The 25217-nt window shown below is 47.0% G+C and overlaps 1 protein-coding gene across 2 annotated transcripts in view; it reads right to left on the minus strand.

The window, feature by feature from the left end:
* PRKCA (protein kinase C alpha) overlaps nt 1-25217 on the minus strand; it is a 363871-nt gene that overhangs the window by 282416 nt on the left and 56238 nt on the right. The window contains exon 1 of one of the 2 annotated variants that reach the window (XM_024760801.1): nt 7619-7637. The exons of the other annotated variant lie outside the window; for it this stretch is intronic. The gene's annotated coding sequence lies outside the window, so the exon portion shown is untranslated. Of the gene's footprint in view, nt 1-7618; nt 7638-25217 lie in introns of those variants that run through there. 2 annotated transcript variants of the gene reach the window in all.

The raw sequence follows: 25217 nt of genomic DNA on the forward strand, positions 1-25217 counted from the left end.
TTTAACTGTAAGGAAGAACTTTTTTTTTAAACAAGAAATGCAAAATGTTCTCAGTAGCAGAACATACCACCTTCAAATGTGTATACAAACTGCATTGATTCAAAGTCTAACCATTCCTGGGACTTGTTTGGGTCCAAACGAATAGGTAGGGGGATAAAACTAATGAACAGAGATAACATAAGGCCACAAGTCACACATTCAACTCAAGACTTCAACAGGATGCCCACTGGACACGCACAAGATGAGTGTCACTGAGGCTACACGACGGTGTAAACATTAACACCCAGGCTTCCACTTTCAAAGCCAGGAAGACTGTCTAGAGGCGACCTGGGAAAGCCTTTCAGTCTTGAAGTTAGATTTCCTGGAAATAAAGTGTCTACCACAGATGAAGCTGCCAAGAATTCACAGTCAGAAGCGGACACAGGATGAAAATCCTCATCGAGCTCTGCCCCCTCTCATTTGGCGGATGACGCAGGGGACGCGAAACGAGTGGACCAGAGTGAAGGCGGAGAATCTTTACTTTGACCCCTTTGGTATCAGGCTCCAGCCAACGACAGAAATCCGTCCAAAGGATCAAATGTGTTTTTCAAATCTGACATTTTAACTGCCAGATTCATGCCCAACTTCAGCACAACAGATTCGGATCCACCAACATCTTTTCTACGGCATTGAAAACCCCAGAAAAGCTCTACAAAGGTTCAGCGTCCTCAGCCTCGCCAGGGACTCCTGGCAAGAGAACCTGCGTATCTTCCAGGCGTGACCGAGAAAGTGGTAATTAGCCACCTGGGAGCCAGTTGTACCTGGGATTCCAGCCACGCCCTGAGGTGACCCAGACAAGAGTCTTTTGTTCAGAGCCTCATCCCCCCATTGTACAGATGCTGCCACTTTTACTGATACAAAGTATCTGAAAGTAACCGAGTTCTTTTGAGCAAACCATACCAGTTAAGAGACTATATCCCATCAAGGAATCATTTTTAATTCAATGTTGCTTTTCTTTCTTAATGGGAGATCTGTAGTCAAAAATGAGCAAAAAAAAAAAAATCAGTGTACTGAAACCCAGAGGCAAATGTCTGTTATCTCAGTTTTCTTAGACATCTGCAGCAAGGGTTTTTTGGGTGTGTCTGGTGATTGGAAATCACTAACGGGCTTCTGCCAGCTCTCACTCACCCACTAACTCAGCATCTGACAGAGCAAACTAGGGCTGGCATTCAAATCTGACAGCTGGCTGGAGAGAAGGGAAGGAAGCCATTTTTTTTTGGTAGAGAGGTGAGAATAATACATGCCAGTGTTCCTCCGTACCAACCGTAATGCTGTCCACAGGAAGCCCTGAAACCCAGCAACAGGAACACGGCCACAGAAGACCTGGCACAGCCCAGCAATGCATATTTTCTCCCACCAAAATACTCAACTTTTTCAAGTAAAAAAAGAAAATGCTAACGAAGAGCCATCTGCCAAGAACGTTCAACCTTCTCCCATTCAGGCATTAGTACCTATTGGGAAGGATTAATTTTACATTCAAAGGAGCAGGGGTTGAATTATTAGATTACAAATCCTTAGAGAAATATGCTTCGCCTACCAGGAACTTCTCAATTTACATTTTAAAGCTAACTAAATCTTTAAATGTCTACTCTAACTGTGAAATTCAAATAGCAATTACAGACGGTTGTGTGTCTTCTCTCCCCTATTATAAATGAATATGCAGTAACAAAACACTGATGCTGGAAGATCTAGTGGTGACACGAAATATAGGCAGATGTTTCCCATGTGAAACGACCGCTGGACCTGAATCCAGAAAGCATCACAACAGAGGACGGTCCATGTGTAAAATCCAAGGACAACAGCACCAATGCTCATCACCACGGCTATGGGCCACTTCAGGAAAACCTGAAGTGAGCAGGAAGACCAGGAGCTTCGGTAATGATGCCTTAGGGCCCTGGGGTGCCCGCTGAGAGACCTCCACGGCTCTTCACCGTCACACCTGCCTCATACACATCTCTGCAAAGTGTGCTTCGAATTCCTCTTCACAAAGTAACCAAAGACCAACACGGGAATGACTGCTGTCCTCCACCTTCCCTCCTGCCTGATGGTGGAGAAATGGATGAGCTGAAATTCCAGGAAGATGGGTTTCAGTTGCATGAAGGAGGCCTGCCAGCTCCTGTGATATAGGGGCAGTGACAACAGGGCAAACAGGTCTCGGCAATTCCCCAGCGTTACTGCTGTGGAGGACAAAACTGCAGCTAACCTCCAGCAGCCTGGGAACTGTGGCCTGCCAAACATACATAAGTAAAAGACGAACAAGAACTGGAAGACCCGGACAGACACTAAGACGATTACACAACCGCCCCTGGCACCGTCGGCAGTGTAGTGCTGCAACCCAAAGGAAGTTTTTTTTTTTTTAAATAAATTTATTTATTTATTTTTGGCTGCATTGGGTTTTCATTGCCATGTGCGGGCTTTTCTCTGGTTGCAGCGAGAGGGGGTTACTCTTGGTTGCGGTGCCCAGGCTTCTCACTGCGGTGGCTTCTCTTGTTGCGGAGCACGGGCTCTAGGCGCATGGGCTTCAGTAGTTGCAGCACCCGGGCTCAGTAGTTGTGGCGCACGGTTTAGTCTCTCCGCAGCATGTGGGATCTTCCCTGACCAGGGCTTGAACCCATGTCCCCTGCACTGGCAGGCGGATTCTCAACTACTGCACCACCAGAGAAGCCCCGAGAAGTTTTTAGATTTTTGCCTCTTCTGGAGAAGTCGAGGGTAGGAAGCAGCTACCTTGTCGGGATTACTTGAAAGATGATGATGTACAGGCCAGAGGGTTTTCCGCAGAGGCTTTTCTAGCAGGACAAAGTGAAAACCACCACCAAACAGTTCCTGGGCATCTCGGTACCAAGTCCTATGCAGGGCACTGTAACTAAGTTAATACCCATCGCTTTCCCTCCAGGCCTCCAGCACGTGAGTGCACGGAGCAGACGGGGGCTAAGAGTCAGAATTCAGGGTGAACAGCAAGTGTGGTGCTTGCCTGCAGCCTTGCTTAAAATACAAGCACAGCCGGCTGACTTTTACAGTTCCTCCCGCACTGTGCGTGTAGCCTCGGAAAAGCCACAGCAATCCTTACACCACAGAGCATAAGCAAAGGACTTTTCTCTGGACTACGCCTCATTTTCTATTTGAGTAACCGAAATTCAACAACTTGCACAATAAATAAGGGAATCTTCTGAGTCCAATTAGTACTTATTCGAATTTACACAGCCCCATTTCTCCCTGCATTCCATTTAAACCTGATTTGTTTTTTAAATATCATTATGGGAAACTAGCATTATGCTGCCAAGTTCTATTATTTGAATGGTTCATAAATGGATTTACAGCTGCTGCTTACCGTATGCATTCGCTCACCAAGAGCATTCATACAGATACTCTGACACCTGCATTCGCCCTCCTGCAGAGAGCTGGGTATTCGTACCTGGAAAACTTTCACTTAAATTGCTTTAATGGGTTCTAAATAAAACACTACTTGCAGTGATTCATTTTTCCATTTGATTGGCCAAGGATGTGAATTATAGCTCACAGGGTAAACTCATAAATAAATAGTACTAGTATCTTACCTGGGAGCTTTCATGCAATATGGAATTGAGATTTCTATTTGCCCATTACGGACACGCTCCTGCAGCAAGCACCCCATGGTCCAGCTGGGCAGGTGTGTGGGGCATAGTAAGTCATAAACAGGCATCTCCTTCTCTTCCCCACCAAATCAGGGTCAGGAATAATACCTACGCAGGCTCGACTGGAATGCAGATGTGTCTCAGAGGGTACAAGTCTTACTATTTAAAATGTGTAATATTAAACCGTGTCACAATGATTTCAATGTACTCCGAACATAAGATTTCTCAGCAAGTGTCACTAGACTCCAGAAAAACCCAGAAGGTTCTTCTTGATACAACCATTTAAATTAAGTGCCACTTTGCTGTACACCTGAAACTAACAACATTGTTCATCAACTATACTCCGATATAAAATAAAAAGTTAAAAATCACAGTGCCACAGCCTCAATGGCAGATCAAATCCTAAGAAGCCAATTAACCCATAAATATGAATCAAAGGACCACTACGTACAGCAGGAGAAATTAAAACCACTGTTCCTATAGAGAACAGGACCATGATAGGCAGAAAGTGGGTTTCAAGTCGATGCAGGAGCCAGGGACATCGCTGATGACGAAAAGGTAAGTCATGCGTGAAACTCATCACAAAAATTATCCTTCAAGCGTCCTCCTTTAGCACCAAGTCCATCTATATTTAGGGGCTCTCCTCTGATTTTGTATTTTCCCTAAATGTCTTTCCCATGATTAAACTTTCCATCTTTCATTTCTCTCTTCAAAAAGAAAAAAATACCGATTCCACAAAGATGGCAGCCCACCCTCTCCAGGGTCTTCTATATCCCAGCTCTATTATTAATTACTCCTTCTTTGCCCTACATCTTCAACTTCTCCCTCAAAACCAGGAGGCATTCTTATAGTGCTGTGGTCAAGAGTGAGATGTACACAGGTAAGATGGGGCTTTCTTACTGCCTTTGCCACCTGGAGCCACTTAATCGTGTGCCTCAGTTTCCTCATCTGTAAAACTGGGAGTAATAACTCTCTCCCCATCTCCTAGGGTTGCAGGAGGGACTGGGCAAGTTCATTCAGGTACGGCTACAGAATGTGGCCGACACGGGGCAAGCCCTCTATCATGTGAACTATTTTAATGATGACTGACCTCCTCCCTTCCACTAAAATACGCTCATGTCTCTCCATCCTTTTAAAAAAGCTTCCCCTGACCTCCTTTTTCCCACCTTTCCCGCTTCTCTTTCCATCTGAGCTTCTTCAAAGAATACTTTACATTCCTTCCTCACTAACCATTTAACTTAAGTGACTTTCTACAACCAGCAGCCACGAAACCGAACCCAGATGACTCGGCAGCATTTCAAGCCTCTTTTGCTGCGTCTGAAGTAACTGACCACTCCTCCTGGGAGATGCTACCTACTTTCTTCACCCCTCCTCTTGGTCTACCCCTAACTCTGAGGGTTCATCCTCCAGCTCCTTCAACAGTGTGGCCCAAGGCCCACTGTTCTGCCTTATATCCCGTGTGGAGACCACCTCACCCACGCTCACCGTTTTCAGCACCGTCTGCATCTAATGAGCCCTAGGAGCGCATCTCCACCACTGGCCTCTGCTAAGTGAGCCTCGGGCATCACCACGTGTTTGTCCTATAAACACACCAACCTCAACACATCCAAGACAGAATCGGTGGTGTCTGCCCCCAGCTCCACTCCCAAAGTGCTCATTTCAGACCACGGCCCGACAGCCAGAAACCTGGGAGCGGTCTTCAAGTTTCTCCCTCAGCAGCCACACAGAAATGGGCAAACGGCTGCTGACCGTGCGAAGTACTCTGAAAGCCGCCTCGTTTTCCCACATCCCGACGACCACTGCCCTAGCCCAGCCCTGTCTCACCTGAAACCTCACAAACACCAGCGACCTCATCTCCTCACGGCTGGCAGAGGTCCGCTCACCTGACCACGAAGCTTCGCCGGCTCCCACCTCTCATCAGGTCGGAGCCAAGCTCCAGACACACCGCAGGCCGGCTTCACCTCCCCTCCTGCCGACCACCCTGCCCCAGGCGGGGGCCGCCCTCCGCTCACGTGGGCCTGTGTGCACGGACTCCACGCACGCCCCCACTAGCAAGGGAACCACTTACCTTCCGAAGTCCAGCTCCGGCTTTATCTGCAAGGAGCCCTCTCTATCCTCCCGTTGCAAACGGCCCTAGTTAGTGTCTCTCCCCCGCCCCCACCTGGGCTCCTCCGTCTATCGCTGTTCACCCTTCTCACACCCTCAGCCCCTTGAGGGTCCGTGTCCTGCTCATCTCTGTGTTCTCAACTGGTACTCAGCAGAACTCAGTATTTACAGGACTGGATACCTACACCAAATAAGTAAAAAAGTAGGGCTCCATTTAGTTATAATACCTAAAGCGGAGCAATGTCTGGAATATCCTTGGGCAAACAGTACTCAGACACACAGATGTCTTAAACATTCTCCTTCCGAGTAGTGTAACAGCAAATGTAGATGAATCTCAAATGATACTTGAAGATTTGTTCATAACTATGAGGAAAATTTGGTGTAATAGATAAGAAAGCATGGACTGACCTCGCAGCGATTAGGATGGTTATCAAAAAAACCAACAACAAAAAAACCACAACTAGAAGTGTTAGGATATACGGAAATTGCAACCCTTGTGCACTAGTGGCGGGATTGTAAAACGGTGCAACTGCTATGCAAAGCAGTATAAAGGTTACTCAGAAAGTTGAAAATAGAACTACCGTAATAATCCAGCAGTCCCACTACTGGGTGTACATCCAGAAGACCTGAAAGAGGCTCAGAGAAGTATCTGCACACTTGTGTTCACAGTAACACAGTTCACAGCAGCCAAGGGATGAAAGTAACCCAGCTGTCCATCCACAGATGAATGGACCAACAAAACGTGGTGTATACATGCAGAGGAACAGCATCCAACCTAAAAAAAGCTGTGATATATCTAACAGGGATAAACCTTGAGGACATTATCCTAAATGAATTACACCAGTTGGAAAAAGAAAACACTCTATGATTCCACTTATGAGTATCTACAGCAGTCATATTCATAGAAACAATGTAGAACGGGGGTTTCCTGGGGCTGGGGTGGATGTGAATGTGAATATACTTAGCCCTACTGAATGGTATACTTAACGTAAAATTTACCATCTTAACCATTTTTATGTTATCATAAAAAAGGAATTACAGAATGAAAATGTGACAAATTCAAAGGGAACACACAAAAATCTCATTTACAGCTTTAAAGAAATGACAGGGGTTTTTTTTGATTTGTGATAAAAACTATCGTTTTCTTTCAGAAGCCATAAGAAAATTCCACTTGACCATATGAAAATGCTGCCCGACCAGAGGCTCACCCCCACAGCATTGGTCCTCTGTGCTTCCCAAAGCCAAGCCGCCTGTGTATTTCATTTCTAAACCGAATCTGAATCTACACGAGAAAATGCAGAACCAGTACACACAAAAATTGAGCAAATAAAATTAAGTCTTTGGAAAGAGCAGAAGTCTGATTTTTAAAGACATAACAACTGTCTGCCTCGTGCACGGAAATCTCTGGATGCTTTTAACAGCAGCCAAGACATGAGCCTGTTTTAAATGGGAAGAAATCACGCTACAGTTTTACAGGTTAAAAAAAATCCCCGCAGCGTAAAGCCACCCCCTCCGCATCATCCATCTGCCTTTCCCGTTCATTAATTACAGACACTCGCGATTCTTCCTTTCTGGTTTCCCTGAACACTCAGACGCATCCTCCGAAGGGTAGAATGTTCCCTGTCTTGCATCCTAATTGCAAGATTAAACACACTTCTAACGCTCTAGTCCCCAACGGTTCCTGCAGTTCCTCACGGCACTTTCCCTCCCCCTCTGAGGTTTCTCCACACCCAAGTGCCTTCCTTACTCCATCCAACTCTTACTCTTACCCACTTATTTTCATTTCATCTTCCAAATTAGCCCAACATCAACTCTGATATTTCTCCCAAGACACCTCAAAGGCACCCCGAGCCCCCATTTACCTGACAAATACAACTGGGTCACAACACTGCTGTGGGACCAGCCACCGTGGGTCCTCAGTGGGTATAGACTGCCTGCGGGTGGCAGTTAGAGATCCTCTGAGCTGGTGTCTCAGTGGCTTTGAGGGTCACCCTGGTTTTCTCTCTGCTTCATTCCCTCCCAGTTTAAGGATGCTGGGCCTGGACTCTGCAACTTGGGCTTTGGGGTCAATTCAATCCCCATTCATAGCTGTGTGATTCCAATGGAGTCACCTGACCACTTCGAGCTTCCACTGGGTCATCAATAAGCTGAAGAAAACAGTACTTGCCGTGTCGCTGCTGTAAGGCTGCATCACGGAAGTGAAGTGCTGAGGGTTCACGGCCTGGTACAGAGTAACTGAAAAAGATGCGATAGGGACCAGATCCTCTGGGGAAGGAAATACACCGGCTACAATCCTTTGGAGTTTAGACAATGTCACAGCATTTTTCTGAGCTCCTACATTCTGCATGTCACAGCATTTTTCTGTCACAGCATTTTTCTGAGCATCCTACATTCTGCATGGGAAACGTCACAAAACTCAGGAGCTGGACAACAGTGGTGTCTTCAGGATGCAGCCTTCGACTTCGCATCAGGAACAATCATCCCCCAGGGGGTGGGGGGGGGTCCCAGTGTGACCCTATGACGTATTACCAACGACATGTGTTAACATTATCACGAAGCTCTGGAGCACCTGGACGCATCAAGTCCTCGGTGTGAGGCTTTATCGCAAAGTGCTCATCCTAAGCAGACCCTGAGGACCATCTGTGGCCCACGCGCCGGCGGCCCTCAGCTACGCCTCAGAAAGACACCTGGCCCCTCCTCGGTCAAGGACACGGGCTCCAAAGAGGAGCTAGGAAAAAATAGAAAAAGTGTCTTTAAATGTGTTTTCTTTCCTTTCTTTAAAAATTTGCGTCAAAATGGTATGCCTACCGCCAACTTAATAAATTCCTTGAGAAGTATAAATCCCAGCATGGGTTGGATTGTGGAAGGAAAGGCACACACACTGTAGGTAAGATGTGAACTTGTGCCGTGTTTCTGGAAGGTAATCTGGCAGCCCTAAAAGGCACTAAAAATGCCTATATTGTTTCACCTGATAGTTTCACTTTTAGCAACTTACGCTGTAATATTTAGATTTTCTTATAAATATGTAGAGAGATGTTCATCTCCCAGCACTACTTATAACGAAAAATGGCACATCAGTCATTTGAAGTTAAATTGAGGACAGAAGAGCTGTGAGGTAGACTACAGTCATTATACACTTTTTTTTTTTTTTTTTTTTGCGGTATACGGGCCTCTCACTGTTGTGGCCTCTCCCATTGCGGAGCACAGGCTCCGGACGCGCAGACTCAGCGGCCATGGCTCACGGTTCTAGCTGCTCTGCGGCATGTGGGATCTTCCTGGATCGGGGCACGAACCCGTGTCCCCTGCATCGGCAGGCGGACTCTCAACCACTGCGCCACCAGGGAAGCCCCATTATACACTCTTGACAAATATTTCAGAATGAGAAAATACACACTAAATATAAAAAAGAACTACATAAAATAACACGGCAGAATAGACAAGAGGTAGAGAGAAAAGATAGGGGATTACAAATTATTCTTTTGTCTTTTTTCAAATTGGCTCCAAAGCTTATTTTTATACACAAAGGCAGGGAGGTGACTTGCAAAGACTGTTTGCCTTGCGTTTGCAAGCAGGTCCTACCACTCTCACCAACTCTAAACCGATGCCTTGATTCGCAGCTGAACCAGAAAAAACTCAGATGGAAATTATTTTAATTCCATTCAACAAGTAGGGTTTCATCCAGCCAAAAGGCTGAGTAGGTGGCATGAAAACTATACTTAGCAATCATGTCCTTGCTTAAGTTTGAAATTAATAGCTGCAATATTCAATAAAGTAACAGTTTAAACCTGTACAAAAATGATGCTAAAAACAGTCACGCTGCCAGCGCCAGTGACTTGTCCCAGTGGGAGACTTTTTCAGGTTAGACGTGAACGTTGGTGGAATTCCTTATCATTAAGGAAAGCAGCGGAAAATACAGGACCTACAAAGCTTTCTCACGAGGACGGCTGTGCTCTCTTCTCCACTGTCTCCTCCTAGAACATACAGGAATCTCTTACTGCCCGTCCTCAGGGCAACCCAGATGCCCAGGACAGGATCCCAGACAGGACTGCCCGAATAAACTAAGCTGTCTGAACCATCGGAAGTGAGATAATCTACCACGATGTGTAGGTTATATCCGCAGCAAACGAAGCAGATCCATTGTAGGAACCATTCCTCACCCTCAATGGATGGGATGCTGTTTAAAAGGTGCCCACCCAACCTCAAGTGGGCCCATGCCACTGCCCCCAGCATGCCGCACCTGCCCCGTCCATGCCACGAACCTAGGTGCTGAATGAATACTTGACATGGGTCCCAGTCCAGAGATGTGCTCCAAGTGTGACACACATACCAGACCTAAGATGATGCAAAGTCTGTTTATATTGATGTCATAACGACAACATAGATACACTGGTTAAACACTGAAATCAGTGTCACTTATTTCTCCTCCCTCTTTCTTCTTTCCAGTTTCTTTAATTGAAATATAGTTGATTTACAATGTTGTTCCAATCTCTGTTGTACAGCAAGGTGACTCTTCCCTTTTTCAGCGTGGCTACCAGGAAGCTGAAATCCGCATCGTATCTATTCAGCAGCACTGCTCTTGCCACCAAGTCGTTTACTTCCCTCAGAGCACAGCATCACCATCCGACCTGACCCTGCTCGCGGACGGAATGTGCTCATTTGTCACGGGCCCCCAGAAGACAGAAGCCCCAAGAGAACAGGGCTCCCTAGCCTGTCTGCTAACTCCTCAGCACCCAGAACCCAGTGGGTGAGCCCCATACCACAACCATGAATGAATCATGAAAGAATGTGAGTCAGGAACCAAGACCGGGGCTCATCAGGCTCACCCACGACAGGCCTGCCCCTCTCCTAGTACTTCAGGTGAAAGTTCTTCCTTGAAAACTCACTCACTTTCCCCCTACCCACCCCACCCCCAGGTCCAAGGATGGGCCAGGGCTGGGTGTGGGCCAAGTGCTCAGCTCCAATCCTGACCCAGGATTTCTGGGCTTAGTCATGTCATGGCTTCCGTAGACCTCTGCTTCCAGGCGGGAAAAAAACGCTTTCGTTCACAGTAAGACGTTCAACCAAGATCCTCCGTCTCCCACGGTACTCAACAACCTTGCCCTCCAGGGGCTGCATGCCCGGCACCGCAAAGTCCTGCTCACACATCTTCCTGGGCTGCCCGGTCCTAAAAACCGGTGACCTACAAAAATCAGGCCCAACTCCCCCTCCAGGGAGCGCCCCGCTCAAACCTGGACACACCCCTGCACCTGGAGGGGTCCCCGGGGCACCTTCACCAGCTGACCTTGGAGGGCTGCACACCTGCCCCAGATCACCCGCCCAGGGCCGTGGAGGACAACAGGCCACCAGCTCTGACCCACCCTCTACCCACACCCTGCATGAGCCTAGGCCCCGGGCCTCCAGCTCAAGCCGGGGTCAGGAGATGGTGGCCCCTTCCTGCCCATCAGAGCTCCTCTCGTGTAAGCGGGGTGGAGGGGGGAGTCACTTTTTTTGGGGATCCTCTACTGAGTTGAGAGGATCACGAATTGGATTTGCATGATAACGGAGAGTGTGTGTCCGGGAGAAACACATCAATGAAGCACTGATGGTGCCTGAGACCTAGAGGGGGCTGGACACTCTGAAGGAATCAGAGAACCAGAAGCAAGGGTCGTACTAAGACGCCCTCTGCCATCAGCCCACGTTTTCCCAAGTCTTCAGACCTGCCATGTATCTTCCCTCAGCGAAGACCACCCATGAGGATGCTGGACAAAACCAAACAGAAGTTCATCTTACTTTATGGAGAAGGGGCTTAAGACCCCAGCTTGCCGAGGGCGACCACTGCCTCTCACGCGGCCCGTGTCCTAGAAGCCCATGGCTCTGTGCCTGCAGTTCTCCACCTCACACAAGCTGTCGTTTCTACTCCAAGCCAACACTGAATATTTACCTTCCACAACTTCCTTCTATGTAGCCAACAAGATGCCTAAGAGGACTGAAGAGCCTTTCTCTCGCTGGTCTGGCGGGGGGAGCTACTTGCCCACATCACGTGTACCACTAGATCTTACAAATGGTCACATCCCCCCAAAATGCTTCAGAGGCAGCCTTTCAGCTTCAAGGACACATTTAGATTTAGTGAAACCCTCTATTACAAGGCAGAAATAGCTGAAGTTCCGACTTCTGGGAATGGCCTACATCTCCTTTTTACAGATGTATAGAACGGTTGAGCATAACTGCAAAATTAAGCCATGGTTATTATGAAGATGTTCATTGCTCGAAGTCACCAAGCTCTGAGAAGCATCTCACACGGCAAGGAGGTCCCAGCAGACCAGACAGCTCACGGGTCGACACAACCCCCTCTGCAAGCTGACACACCTACTAGGAAAGGCAAGCGAAATTCAAGGCACTTCTTCAATGACAGCCCGAGAGGCTAAGGAAATAAGTGTGGTTATTACAGAACCTCGGAGGAATCGCAAAAGCTCCAAATATGGTAAAGTTGAAGTTTGTCAAGATAGTAAAGCTTTGTGATAGACTGAACTTTTTCCCTGTTATAATTTTAGATAGATACCTGAACTTGTATCTCTGCATGCAGCTCAGATCAGGTGTTACCTTTTCAATGAAACCAAATCTAATTGTTCCAGTTTAACAGTCATTTCCTTGCTCTGTGCTCCCAAAGCGCAGTGTTCCTCTTGGTAAGGTCCTTTCTAACAGCCTCCAATTCCTTTCCTAAGACTGCAGTGTGTAGGGCTGGGTCAGGTGCCTCTAGGTTTGCAGCCTGGTTGTAGGTGCTACAGCTGAAGTGTGTGTGTGTGTGTGTGTGATGGATACAGCAAGTCAGCAGACCCCGATTAACAAAAATGTTCACTGTTCTCTCAAGTTCTCTAAGAATTTTCAAAATAAAATTAAAAATTTAAAGTGAAGTAACAATAGCTCAGTCATTGCCGATTAAAGAACTATGCTGTTTTTCAATGAGTAAATGACCACTTAGTAATCGAGCCAAGAGGACTCGGGGAATTTTTTCATCCAGTAAGCATCGAAGCTCGCACCAGCAGGCACCACGGCAGGTGCAGGGGACTCAACCATGAACCAGCCTGTCCCCGACCCCAGGACCACCTGGGAGGAAGAGGGAGCCAGGGGCACTGAAGGGTACATCGCAATCCATCAGTATTTATGGAACAAACCAGGGAATGGATCACAAAGCCGTAGGAAGTGGAACCGTGTCTTGAAGCACCCAGCAGAACTTGTCCACGTGTGGGGATGGGTGAGCCATTCTGACAGAGTGAGGCCACGGCAAAGCCAAAGGGACAGAGGACACTCTCCTCCCACCGGCTGCCCCGTCCCGGGACCCTACCACTCAGGAGACTGACGCAGCGCCAGGAGCAGCCCGGGTTACTGGCCCGTGGGGTGGAGACGCTGGGACGCGCCTGAAGGCCCCCGCCAGCACTTTTCACTCCCTGCTGAAAGGCTGGCGGGAGATGGGCCCATCTGATCTGCCAAAGGGGGAATACCCCTCTCCCCCCGGGCACAGATTCCACCAGAGATCCTCAGGAGGGTCTGATTCTCTCTCTGAAGCACCCAGACATTGCAGAGTGCCCCCTCTGCCATGCAGATCTGGTTCTCTGGTTCTGAGTGCTAACGGTCCCGGAATTGGTTCCTGGCTACGTGACTGATCCTCTGGACAGAGGCGCGGCCACCCTCCCTTCTGCTTGGAGACTCGGGGCTGCGCTCATCCAAGAAAACAAGCTCCTGAAGGCTCTGCAAGTCATGCCGACAGTTTCTAACACCAGGGAAGCCCACGGGAAACTTTTTGGGGACCCCTACATGGGTCATCTGAACAAGCAGTAGCTAAGGTATAACCTCTGTGGGACCAAAGGTGGGATCAATCACCTACGGTGTCGAGATGATCCCACGGAAACTCTGGAATCAAACTCCACAGCATTTCCCCTCCACAAAATCTCTGCAGGCACAGTTGACAACTCAGAAACATCTGTGGAAACCGTTTAGCCTTTCTCTCTCTTTTGAAGATAAAAGCAGTGTTCCTTTTAAACAAAAAGCTGGGTGGGACTCGCTGCACATTCTCTCTTTTCCTCCTATTTGCTCTCTGTTGTGTCAGGGCTCTTTCTTTTGAAAATTATTTCATAACCTGATTTCCGCTGTTGTAGTCCAAGGAGTCCAGGAATGCAAAACTATGAATGGGACCATCTGTCACGATTATGAGCACCCTAGAAGACGGGAAGTATCTCTCACAAAATGGTCCACCCTCGTGACTTGGTACCGTTCCAAGCAACTCCCTGTCACTTGGATTATTTACAAATGGATCAGGCACGGTTCGTGTGCCTTTCACAGGAATCCAATCCCTACATCTCCGACTTCAAGACTGCATATAGAAATGAAATTCTGGGGTCGACTAGTGTCAAATAGAGGGCCACCTTCCAGTGAATCAGCCTGATCACAGAAGGTCGGGGTGCTGTACCACCTTTGCTCCTGGGCCAGGATCTACGAAGTGGCCATGTTTCAAACAGGACCAGAGCATTGCAGAGCCCACGGGGGGTGCCAGACACACTCAGCTAACCATCCCTGCTCAGGATGACAATGACATCAGCAGTGGTGATGATAAAACATGATGTTGGCCACCTTTCTCCTGAGGACCCACTAGGACCCAGACACTACCCTGGTTTCTTCACATACACTCTCTCCAGTCCTTACAATAACCCTACGAAGGTGCCCTCCCGCAGTGGGGGGAGACAGAGGTAGAGGCCACGCACAGAGCTGGCGATGTGCCTACAGGTGACTACAAAGTAAGGAGCAGCAAAGCCAGCACGGGTCCAGCCTGTGACCTCTGCTGTTCTCTGCTAGAAGCCACTTTCCCAATGACCCCACCACCCCCTTAGCCCTGCAGGAAGGTCAAAGTGAAGGGCCCCTTTGCTTGGACCGTCGGGAGTCGCTTACAAAAAAGAAGAGGGGGTGAGGGGGTATCACCCACTCGAGGAGATAGGAGCCGGGTGCTTCCCAGGCTTTGCCAAGAGCCCCTCGCTGCCCCTCTCTCTCCCCCTGCAGCGGGGATGGCCAGCTACCAGCCCTGCCCTGCCCCGCGACAGCTAACGAGGCTCCCGCCCAGGTACTGCACGCAGAAACCTCCATTTCTCTGCCCACACGGCTGCTAAGCTCTTATCCATCAACGCCTCTAACTGCAGCCTGGCATCTCACTTGCATCTGCCCTGTAACCTGCCCAGTGAGAAGGAAAATTGATCCAGGGCTGTTTTCCTCTTTCACCACGAAGGGATGTCAGTCATCCAGGTGGGTCTCCACACTGTGCATCAAGCAGGACGGACCCACTCACACACAAATGTCAAGGAACATTAAACACGCAGGAAGTAACCCTCACTCTCCCGAGCAAGCACATTGTACTGAAACGAGGGAGAAAATTTTAACCCCAAGTCCAAAGACCACTGAGATTCTTCACATTGTCATCAACTCTTCCACGGGAGAGCTGCACAATGCCCTTATTATCACACCAGCATTTCATAAGACACGTCATTATGTAATCAAAACGAGAGATAAGTAAAAGGAATTAACAAAGGAACTTACTTGCTCTCAAGCCTTATGTTTAAAAAAAACTCTGCCTTTTAAAGAGCAGGTGTGAATCACTCGCAGGTGGAAGCGTAACTTGGTGCAACGTTTGCACAGACAACCGGGGACGCCCCTCAAAGTCTGGACTGCACGTTCCTATAACTAGCAATCCAGCAAGTCTGCTTTGAGGAATCTGCTCCACTGACACTCTCGTATGTACAGACACACACAGCCCCAGCCAGAGCAGTGGCTACTCAGGGGCCGCCCACCAGGTCCCAGGCGCTGCGCTAAGGGCCTCACAGGCAACAGCTATTTCACTCCGCACCCTCTCACGAGGCAGTACTGTTACCACCCACCCCCGTTTTACAGAGGGGAACCCAAAGACAAAGAGGCAGAGCAACGTGTTCGAAGTCAAAGAGCCAACAACCGGTGGGGCAGGATGCAAAGACAGACAGTCTAAGGAGGTCGCTGAAGCTGTTTAAAAAGGCAACACCCAGCGTATAACTCAGAAGCTCATTCATAGGAAACTAAGCAAATTACGGCACATCCACGGAGCAGAACACTACACAACTATTACCAAAGTTAGTTATGTCTACATGCTGATGTGGAAAGAGGTCCAGGATCTACACTGTTGGTGAAAAAAGCAAACTGTAGGACAGTTATAGAACCGTGTGAATTAAACAAAAAGGGGAGAGTAAGATACGTATGTCAAAAGTGAAGTTCTGAAAGGACAAACCGGAGAACTCAACGGTGGTTCCATCTGTGAAACAGGCCTGGGTCATGGGAAAGGGAATTTTAACACGGTGCCCTTCCATCCGTTTTGTGTTTTGTTTGCGCTAAATCAAGAGTACGTATGCATTTTAATTTTTAGAAGTGTTTTTACCAAAAGAATTGGAAATTTATCAATGATTGGGGAGGGCAGAACAGAACTTTGGGCTTCATGTTACAACTATTTTGAGCAGAGGAAAAAGGCAAAGCCTTATAAAATATCACGACCAAATCCCACGTGTATGTGGCGTCTGATACAGCTAACCCCAGGTTCAAGATGAAGCTGTGCACCTGATTCCCACAAAAACGGCATAAATACTGCCTTCAAATGTCTCCTATGGCAAATATGAAGTGAATCGGAGCAATTTAAATTCCTGCTATGTTAAACTCTAGGTTGATGGGCTGAGGACAGAGCAGCCGGTCAGAGAACAGCACAAAAGAACAGAAGGGAGTGACCCACAGCCACTGGGGACAACGCTGGTCCACGCCTGTGTCCCACCTGGACGTCACCACACAGCTTTCATCCTAGGTGAGCCCACATAGTCCCGAATGAAGCAAAACTGCTACGTAATTCAGAAAGATACTGGACAAGAAGTAAGTTTTAAAAGTCAAAGAGGAAGGCAGTTCTCAAAACCCCAGGTCAGGCATTTACACATACTAGCCCTAAAATAATTTAAGATGTTGGAAGAACTGAAGAGAAAAAGTCATTTCCAACTATTTAAAATACTTTTCAAATCTGGAATGGTTCCCCTAAAGAACCACCAAAGCTTAGGACACACATGAAAGTATGACAGATGTTTTATTCAAAAAAGGAATAAAACAAACCAGATTTTTTGTATAGCTGTTAGAAAACAGACGAGAACATCCTTGCTTTTGACACTGAGTTTCTGAACCTCTGTTCTAAGACAAATTACTATGTCATACAACAGGTTTACTACTGGAAAAGTAATTCAATTGGGAGTTTTATTCCTAATGTTTTAAAATCAAGTACTATAAATCAAAACCAAGACCAAGAGCCCATCAAAAGGTAACACTCAGGTATAACCCTCTGTAATCATTACAGTAGAAAATTATACTCCAAGCCCTATAGTGTGGTCATCAATTTATTCACTCATGTTTAACTTATATTTGACTCTTCTATGTGCCAAGCAAACATACTCTATGAAATGCTAAGGAGTGCCAAGTGTCCCATAAAGCACACAAAACTCAAGAATAGGGAAGTAATAGAACCCTACTTTATCTAAATAGTTTAACTGTAATCGTTTCATCAAAAATAATTTTTCTTTCTTAGAATTCAACAGGATTTGCCATGATGCTTCAAATGATTCTGGTTCTTTTAAAAGTCTTCCAAGAAAGCTGGAACTACTGCAGTTTATTTTCTTAGTAAACTTCCTTGTAGTCAGCACGGGCACCGCTCTACTGATCTAAAAGTATTTTCACAATAATCGTGTTGGGTAGACATCGACGGTCGTGTAACAACTTCTAACGCTAGTGATGGCGATTCTAAGGACGTGCGTCTTCCACAAGGTTTGGGAGAAAGTTCCCCCCCAGAACAGCACGCTGTGAAGGACGACTCCAAGAAATACCACTTTTTGGCCTATAGAATTAGGAAAAAAAATAAAGTTTTTTCCCCATAACATCAACACTTCATGTTGGCAAGAGCCCAGGCCAAGAGGAAGCCATTTATTGCTGATGGCGCTGAAATTAGTACCATGCCTTTGAAAAGCAATTTGGAAATGTTTGCCAACAACCATTAAAAAGTCCCCCCCTAGAAGAAATAATATGAACACTTGTAAATCCTACCCTTAAGAAACGATTAGATCAGAAAAAGGCAAATGCACAAAGCTTTGGTTCATTATAGGTCATTCACAAGAGCAGTCAATTAGAATATTTACAGTATAGGCAGAAACCTGGGATGCAAAATTCGGAAGACTAAGGTGACCATTCTGATCCGGATACAGCACTTGAAGACCATACCGACAACTATGTACAGCTGACTCTTGGCGGGGGGAGGGGGAGAAGCAACCCCCTCTGAAGGCAAAAATCCACGTATGACTTAGCCCTCCACACGTGAGGCTCCTTCGTATCCAAGGATTTAACCAGTCGCATATTGTGCAGACTGTAGCATTTACTACTGAAAAGGTCCATGTGTGAGCGGACCCACAAAGTTCAAAGCCGATTTGTTCAAGCATCAAGTGCACACAATTACGTATAATGCGCACATAAGACGATGAAAGGAAATAAACCAGGACGACACAATTAGAGGTGGATTCTCGTGTATGAGCAGGATTATTGCAGCATTTCTTAACCTCAGCACTACTGGCCTTTGGGGCCGGATCATCCTTTCCGGTGCCTGTAGGATGCAGAGCGGCACCCGGGGCTTCTCCCCCTAGACACCAGTAGCGGTCCCGCCCCTAGTTATGGCAATCAGAACCTCTCGGGGCTTTGCCAAATATCCCCTGGGGGGCAAAATCACCCCTGACTGAGAACCACTGTGCTTAAGCCACTTCCTTCTCTACTTTCTAATTTTTCTATTATATATATATATTAATTGATCTTTTAAAGTAGGAATGGTAATAGTAGAAAGCAGTATTTAGTGACTCATTCCAGCTTTTTCTCCAGCAAAGCTCTCAGCACAGCCCTCCTTGCTTCGCACATGCCTCTTACAAAAAACCCACATCCACAAGTTCTCTGTAATGGAGATTAATTGCCCCATCTCTCTCTCAGCATTCACCGTTTTGCATCCACGCTCTTGGAGAACCTTATTCTGTACTGAGAAACCACAAAACTCATAATCACATCCCCAACCTTCATTTCAAAAGGAGCTTCAAATTCTTCCTAATGACCACAGAGCTTGACCAAAGAGAAGGAAATAGTATTGGGTTCGGGTAAAGACAAATGAACTTTTTGGCCAACCCAATATTTTTGGCCACAGGCTGTTGCTTTCAAGTCAACAGGTCAGAAAGAAATCAAACTTGCTTAAAAATGAGGGCAAAACGAGTTAAACCATCTCAGAATCCAGCAAGCCAAGCAGTAGAATTTCAAAACTGTAGGACAGTGGATACAGTCTATGGCATTTTCTTTTCACTTCTCATATATTAGCAAATCCGTATCTACTTTGCTGATCCACACTAATTACATCTAGTGGTGAACCCCTTTGACGGCTTGTACGACAAAGTCCAAACTGGCCTCAGGTTACTTTCGCCAAGTCATTCCCCAACCCTCTCCACCACCCCACACCCTCCCACCCCCAACTTAAACTTCGTGGCCCTCCTCCCTCCTCAGGCAGCTTCCCAGTGGCGGTTCCCTCCTGGCGAGAAGAGGCCGGCTCTTCACCTACAAGCCTCCACCAGAACTCCCTCCCTCCACGGGGCGCCCACCCAAACCCACCTGCCTGCCCCTACTAGAGCAGGGACTCCTCGAGGACAAAGACGGAGCCCAAGCTGCACATGCTGCCCTATAATGGCCTAAAGCCATCTCCAGAAGCCCTACAGTTCCTCTAAAAAAGTCCCAACTTCTCACATCTGGGCTGGGAGAAAAAGAACACGTCGGTAGAGAATTCTTTCCTGAGTGTTTTGTTTAAATTACGGAACAAACATAAACTCCACATCAGAGATATCGTTGCCTGTTTGGTTCCTTTTTATTTATTTATTTTTTTTAAACACCTATGGGGGCGGCTTCATGAGCACTGAATAGCCTAGCATCCCTTACGCTGATGTAAGGACAAGGGACTTGACATCAATCAATCCTGCCACCTGGTTCTACAACTGCTGTTCTGAATCTAGGTTATTATAACTAAGTGAAAAATAGGTTGTAAAACAATGGAAACATTAGGACTCCGCATTAAGTTATTCATAAGCACTGTTTACTATTCCTTTACTCTGGGCAAGAATAATTAACATATACTTACACAATAATTCAAAGATGTTATAGTATTCAACATTCAAGTGAGAAGTACAGGTTATATTGGTGACCCAACTATACTGAAAATATGAAAAATAAATGGAAGATTTAAGAAGCACTTAATGAGCCTTTACTAACCATCAGGCTGTTCTAAGCCTTTTAATGTATCAACTCACCTAATCCTCAAAACCACCCTATGAGGTATGTACCATTAATTTCCTCATTTAAAAATAGGCAATTATGAGGAAGCTGAGTAGATGTTACTTCCTCCCTGATTAAAACTATAGTCCATTTACATGTCTAAATGTACGTAACTACGGGCAAACCACCAGGTCACATGCTTTCAAGTTTTTCCCCATAAAGTACAATTCTCTTCAATTCCCTAGGCAGCAGCTCACATGAGTGTTTATAACCTGATTTTTGTTGTATGCACTTCTTGAATTGCTCACTGGGGTCAATGTCAAAACACTTCCTAAAACGGACCTTGTCCTAGCAGTCAGCTCAATTTTAGGAAAAACTGATTCGAGACTGCAGCATTTATTTATTCCTTCAAAACACTAAACCTATAATTTTGGTTTTCTGACTTGTAATTTCAACAACAGGACGGCTGAGCATCAATCCTTTTTAGAAAAAAAGTTTTTAATCTCTTATAAGATCTCAATAACCCTAACCAAAGATTACTTTTAACAAAAATTAGAAAAGCCTCAAAACTTAACTCAAATGGAGCCTAAGGCCTAAGTATAGCTAATACTATAAAATTCTTAGAAGAAAACATAGGAATAAATCTTCCTGACCTTAAATTTGGCAATGGTTTGCTTAGATATAACACCAGAAAGCATAAGCGTCAAGGAAAGAATGCATAAACTAGACTTCAAAAGTTATGTTTGTGCTTCAAAGGACACCACTAAGAAAGTGAAAAGACAACCCATAAGTATTTGCAAGTCATATCTAATAAAGGACTTATCTAGATTATGTAAGAACTCTTACAAGTCAAAGGACAAATAAAGAATTTGAAGGGACATTTCTCCAAAGATGTAGCCAATAAACACAGGAAAAGATGCTCAACATCATTAGTCATCAGGAAAGTTAAAGTCAGATGAGCCACAATGAGACACCACCTCACAGCTACCAGGATGACCAAAGACAAACAAGCGTCTGCAAGAACGTGGAGCCCTTCTGCCGTGGTGGGACCGTAAAACGGGGCAGCTTCTCTGGAAGCTGTCTTGGCAGTTTCTTGAAGTGGTAACCATAGAAGTAACATCACTCAGCAAATTCAGCCCCAGACAAATCCCCAGGAGAAACGAAAAACACATCTACAACAGACCTGTACACAAATGTTCTGAGCAGCGTCACTCAACAGTTAAAAGTGGAAACCATCAAGTCTACCAGCTGACGAATGGTGAAGAAAATGGTGTACTTCACACAGTGGAATATTACTGAGCTGCAAAAAGGAATGAAGGGCAGATACGTGTTACCAATAAGAGGAGGGACCTTGAAAACATTATGCTCAGTGAAAGATGCCAGACACAGAAGGTCACATATTACATAATTCTGTTTATATCAAGTGTCCAGAACAGGCAGATCCAAAGAGAAAGATGAGTCCTGGTCACCAGGGACTGGAGGGAGTGGGGTGGGAAGGAACTGGTAAGGGCTACAGAGTTTCTTTCTGGAACGATGAAAATCTTCTAAGATTACGCGTGGATCGTTGCACACTTCTGTGAGTATACTAAGAACCACTAAACTGAATACTTTAAAGTGGTGAATTCTATGGCATACAAATTATATCCCAATAAATCTGTTATTTAACAATGTCATGTGTGGCAGAGCAAAAGAAAAATCAGAACTTTTACATTCAAGTATGCTGGGTAAAACTCTGAGTCCATCAATGATTCTTAACTTTCCCTTTTACCTATGCACACTGAACAGTGACGATCAGTAATAACAGAAATAAGAACCTGTGTCCCTGGGCTCTACGTCACACACCAGCTCACACACTGTGGACCTGACACAATTCCTGTTCCCCAGTCTGTTTCGTGAGAGTCCAAGAGAGCAAGAGGATTGACAGAACTGAAACCAAGGCTTTGGGACAGCAGAAGTCAAGACCTTTTACAGGATTCATAGTTGCCCAAACCTGGAAGCAACCAAGATGCCCTGCAGGAGGTGAATGAGAAACTGTGGTACGTCCAGAGGATGGAAATTATCTAGAACTTAAAATGAGCCACCAAGCCATGAAGACACAGAGGAACCTTACACGCAGATTACAAAGCAAGAGAAGCCAGTCCGAAAAGGCTGCCTACTGTATGATTTCAATTCTACAACCTTCTGGAAACGGCAAAGCTATGGAGACAGTAAGTAGTTCAGTGGTTTTCAGTGGGTGCAGAGGGTAGGGATGAAAGGGCAAAGATGATTTTTAGGGTAGAGAAAATACTGTTATAATCATGGACACACACCATTATACATTTGTCCAAACCCACAGACTACACAACCCCAAGAGAGAACCATAACATAAACTACAGACTTTGGGGGATTGTATGTCAATGTAGGTTCAATTTTAAGAAACGGACCACTCAGGTGGGGCATGGTGACGGTGGAGGAGGTGGGCAGGGGGATATGGGAAATCTGTTCCTTCCTCTTGATTCTTGTGTGAGCCTAAAACTGCTCTTAAAAGATTAAGTGTTTAGGGAAAAACAACAGCCCTTTACAGGAGGTTGAACTCAAGCACCGAACTGGCTTGGTGCGTTTCCAGCATCTTCTGTCTCAGTCATGGAAGGCTTCTTTGCCTCCTGTGCCCTTCTCCCCGCCCCACAGCGAGGAGCTTGTAGGAGCTACGACCGGGATGAGACTCTACAAGAGGCCTCCTCCCACCCCACCCAGGGCCACTCAGACTCATATGTCTTAGGCTGGAGCATCGAGTCCACAGACCCACCCGCCCCCTCCACCACCAACCTCTGCTGGCTTTGCCCACGAGGTTCAGCTCCTCATTTGTTTCCCTCCTAACTGTGCCAGGGCTTTAAACATGACTGTATGTTATCAGGAGGCTTTGCTAAAACAGATTCCTGGACCCCAGCCTGGAGATTCTGATTCAGCAAGTTCCAGTGGGGCCCGGGAACTGGCATTTCCATCAAGCTGAGGCTGCGTGTCCTGGGACCGCGCCCTGAGAGCTAGTATACTGTCCTGTGCCCAGCATGTCGGAAGCCGATGACTACACACATGACCCAGGCAGATAGTCTGTTGTCTATATCATGTTTAACTGTCTCCCCACCTCATCACCCATGACCTCAGCTGACCTTCACAACACACGAGCAAGGTAGGTACCAGTATCCCACCCTTCAAAGCTGTCTGAGCGACCCAGGCTTAGAACTAAGCAACGCACCAGGTCCGTACGGTTCTGATGGGCAGGGCTAGCCTGAAAAGCCAGGGATGCAGAGGTTTCCACAGGAGCTACCCTGAGCCTCCACATCGTTACGCATCTCTTCACTGCCTGTTTTTCCCCAATTCAGCATCTCCCTGGTAGCTGACCTGAAGGGTAAAATAAGCCCAGAGAACACCGATCTATTTTAAATATGATAGAAAAGACACCCAATCTCAGGAACTGACCACCCCACACCGAAGGCTTTAATAGCACACAACGTGCTAAAGCAACGTGTATGGCTTACACAGAAGCTTTAGGATACTGTATGCATGGGATGCTTTTCCCAAACTCAAACCAGCTTCACCAAGAAGTCATCGGCTCACAGCACAAAATACAGTAAAAGAAGGTAAGGAGACCGGCTCAGAAGTGCCACTGGCTCCGTTTCTGAAGAAGCAAACGGGGCGGGAGGGCACAAACCACCCATGTCTGCACAGCCTCTGAATCATTAGCCCTCTTCAGCCAGCAAGTCTAGTGGAAATGCATCCCTCTGTGCGCAGCCAGTGCCCTGCAAGTCTGAGGACTTGGGTGTCTCCAGGTGACAGGTAATACTCATGAACCAGACTTAGGTCCTTTCTTTTCCTCATATGCTTGTTACATACGATGAATTTCACTTCCGCTCTGCTCCACCTCTTTCCCTCCATGCCCAACCCTCCCAGGACCGCAGCCCAGAGACACCCCCCTCCCCCAGCAGAGCACACAGGGGAGATGATCAACCCCTCCATCCGATGGTGAACGCTCCCCTATGAAGCCATTACCCACCTAGGGGGCCATACCCACGCGAGGAAGGAAGGTTCAACAGAGAAAGAATAAAACTCATGGGTGCCGGGCACTTAGACACTCAGTAAGATGGCAGTCGCCATGCCGTCTTTACAGGAATCCCCACAGGCCCTGGAGTCCAGCTCTGACAAGGCCAGCCAAGACCCTCTGCTGGATTAATTCGGGGGTCTGAGGCGCAGAGGGGGCTGCAGGATGAGGAGAAAATTAGATAAGTGGGGGACCCTCCAGGCTGCACTGGTACCATGGAAACAGTGGAGGAGATGCAGCCACCTCTGCATGACCTTGAGAACAAACCTAGAGAGAAGCAGGCCTTCAGTCTTAGGAGGACCAACCCTTCAGAGCTCCTCCAGACAGGATGCTGAGGCCACACGTCGCACTCTGTCACTCAGCACAGAACAGGCGACCAGGCAGACCCGCTGGACGAGGAAGCTGGGTCCAGCAGTGAGAGCTGGAGGGGCTGACGGGTGGGAAAGCCCCCAGACGAAGCAGAGCACGCAGGGATGCTCCCACCTGCCCATACCCCGACCCCAGAGACAGACCTGGCAGCACTGGCCAGGACCGCACCATCCCCGTGGCGATCCAGGGCACTCACCCAATGCAGAAGGGGGAAGCAGGAGAAAGGCTGGCCCCCCACTGCAGGAGCCCGGCTCCCACGCTTCAGCTCTGGAAGTAAAGCCGCTAACTAGTGACACACTGCTCTCCTTGACTGAGGGCTGCTCAAGGCCTAGGGTTTACTGATCAGATGCTAAAAACTTGAGGACGGTTTAATCCGGCTTCTTACCTACATTCAAGCCTTGTGTACTTGATGCTACAAACCAAGAGATAACCCGCTCCCAGCACAGGATGGAAACCGATCGTGAACACAGGAGGGAAGAGTTCAATGGCACCTTCTCTGCAAACTGGTTTAGCTTCTGTGATGGTCACCAGGTAAATCCCCGAATGGGAAACGCAATACACCAATCACCAACTTTACACACTTAGAAAGCCATCAGGATTTTGTCGGTTTACTTCACTATTGTTATTAAACTAGTGGCTGGGGGAAAAAAAAAAAGAGAGAATTA

This window comes from Neophocaena asiaeorientalis, unplaced genomic scaffold, assembly GCF_003031525.2.
Source record: "Neophocaena asiaeorientalis asiaeorientalis breed wild unplaced genomic scaffold, Neophocaena_asiaeorientalis_V1.1 scaffold30, whole genome shotgun sequence".
Lineage (NCBI taxonomy): Eukaryota > Metazoa > Chordata > Mammalia > Artiodactyla > Phocoenidae > Neophocaena > Neophocaena asiaeorientalis.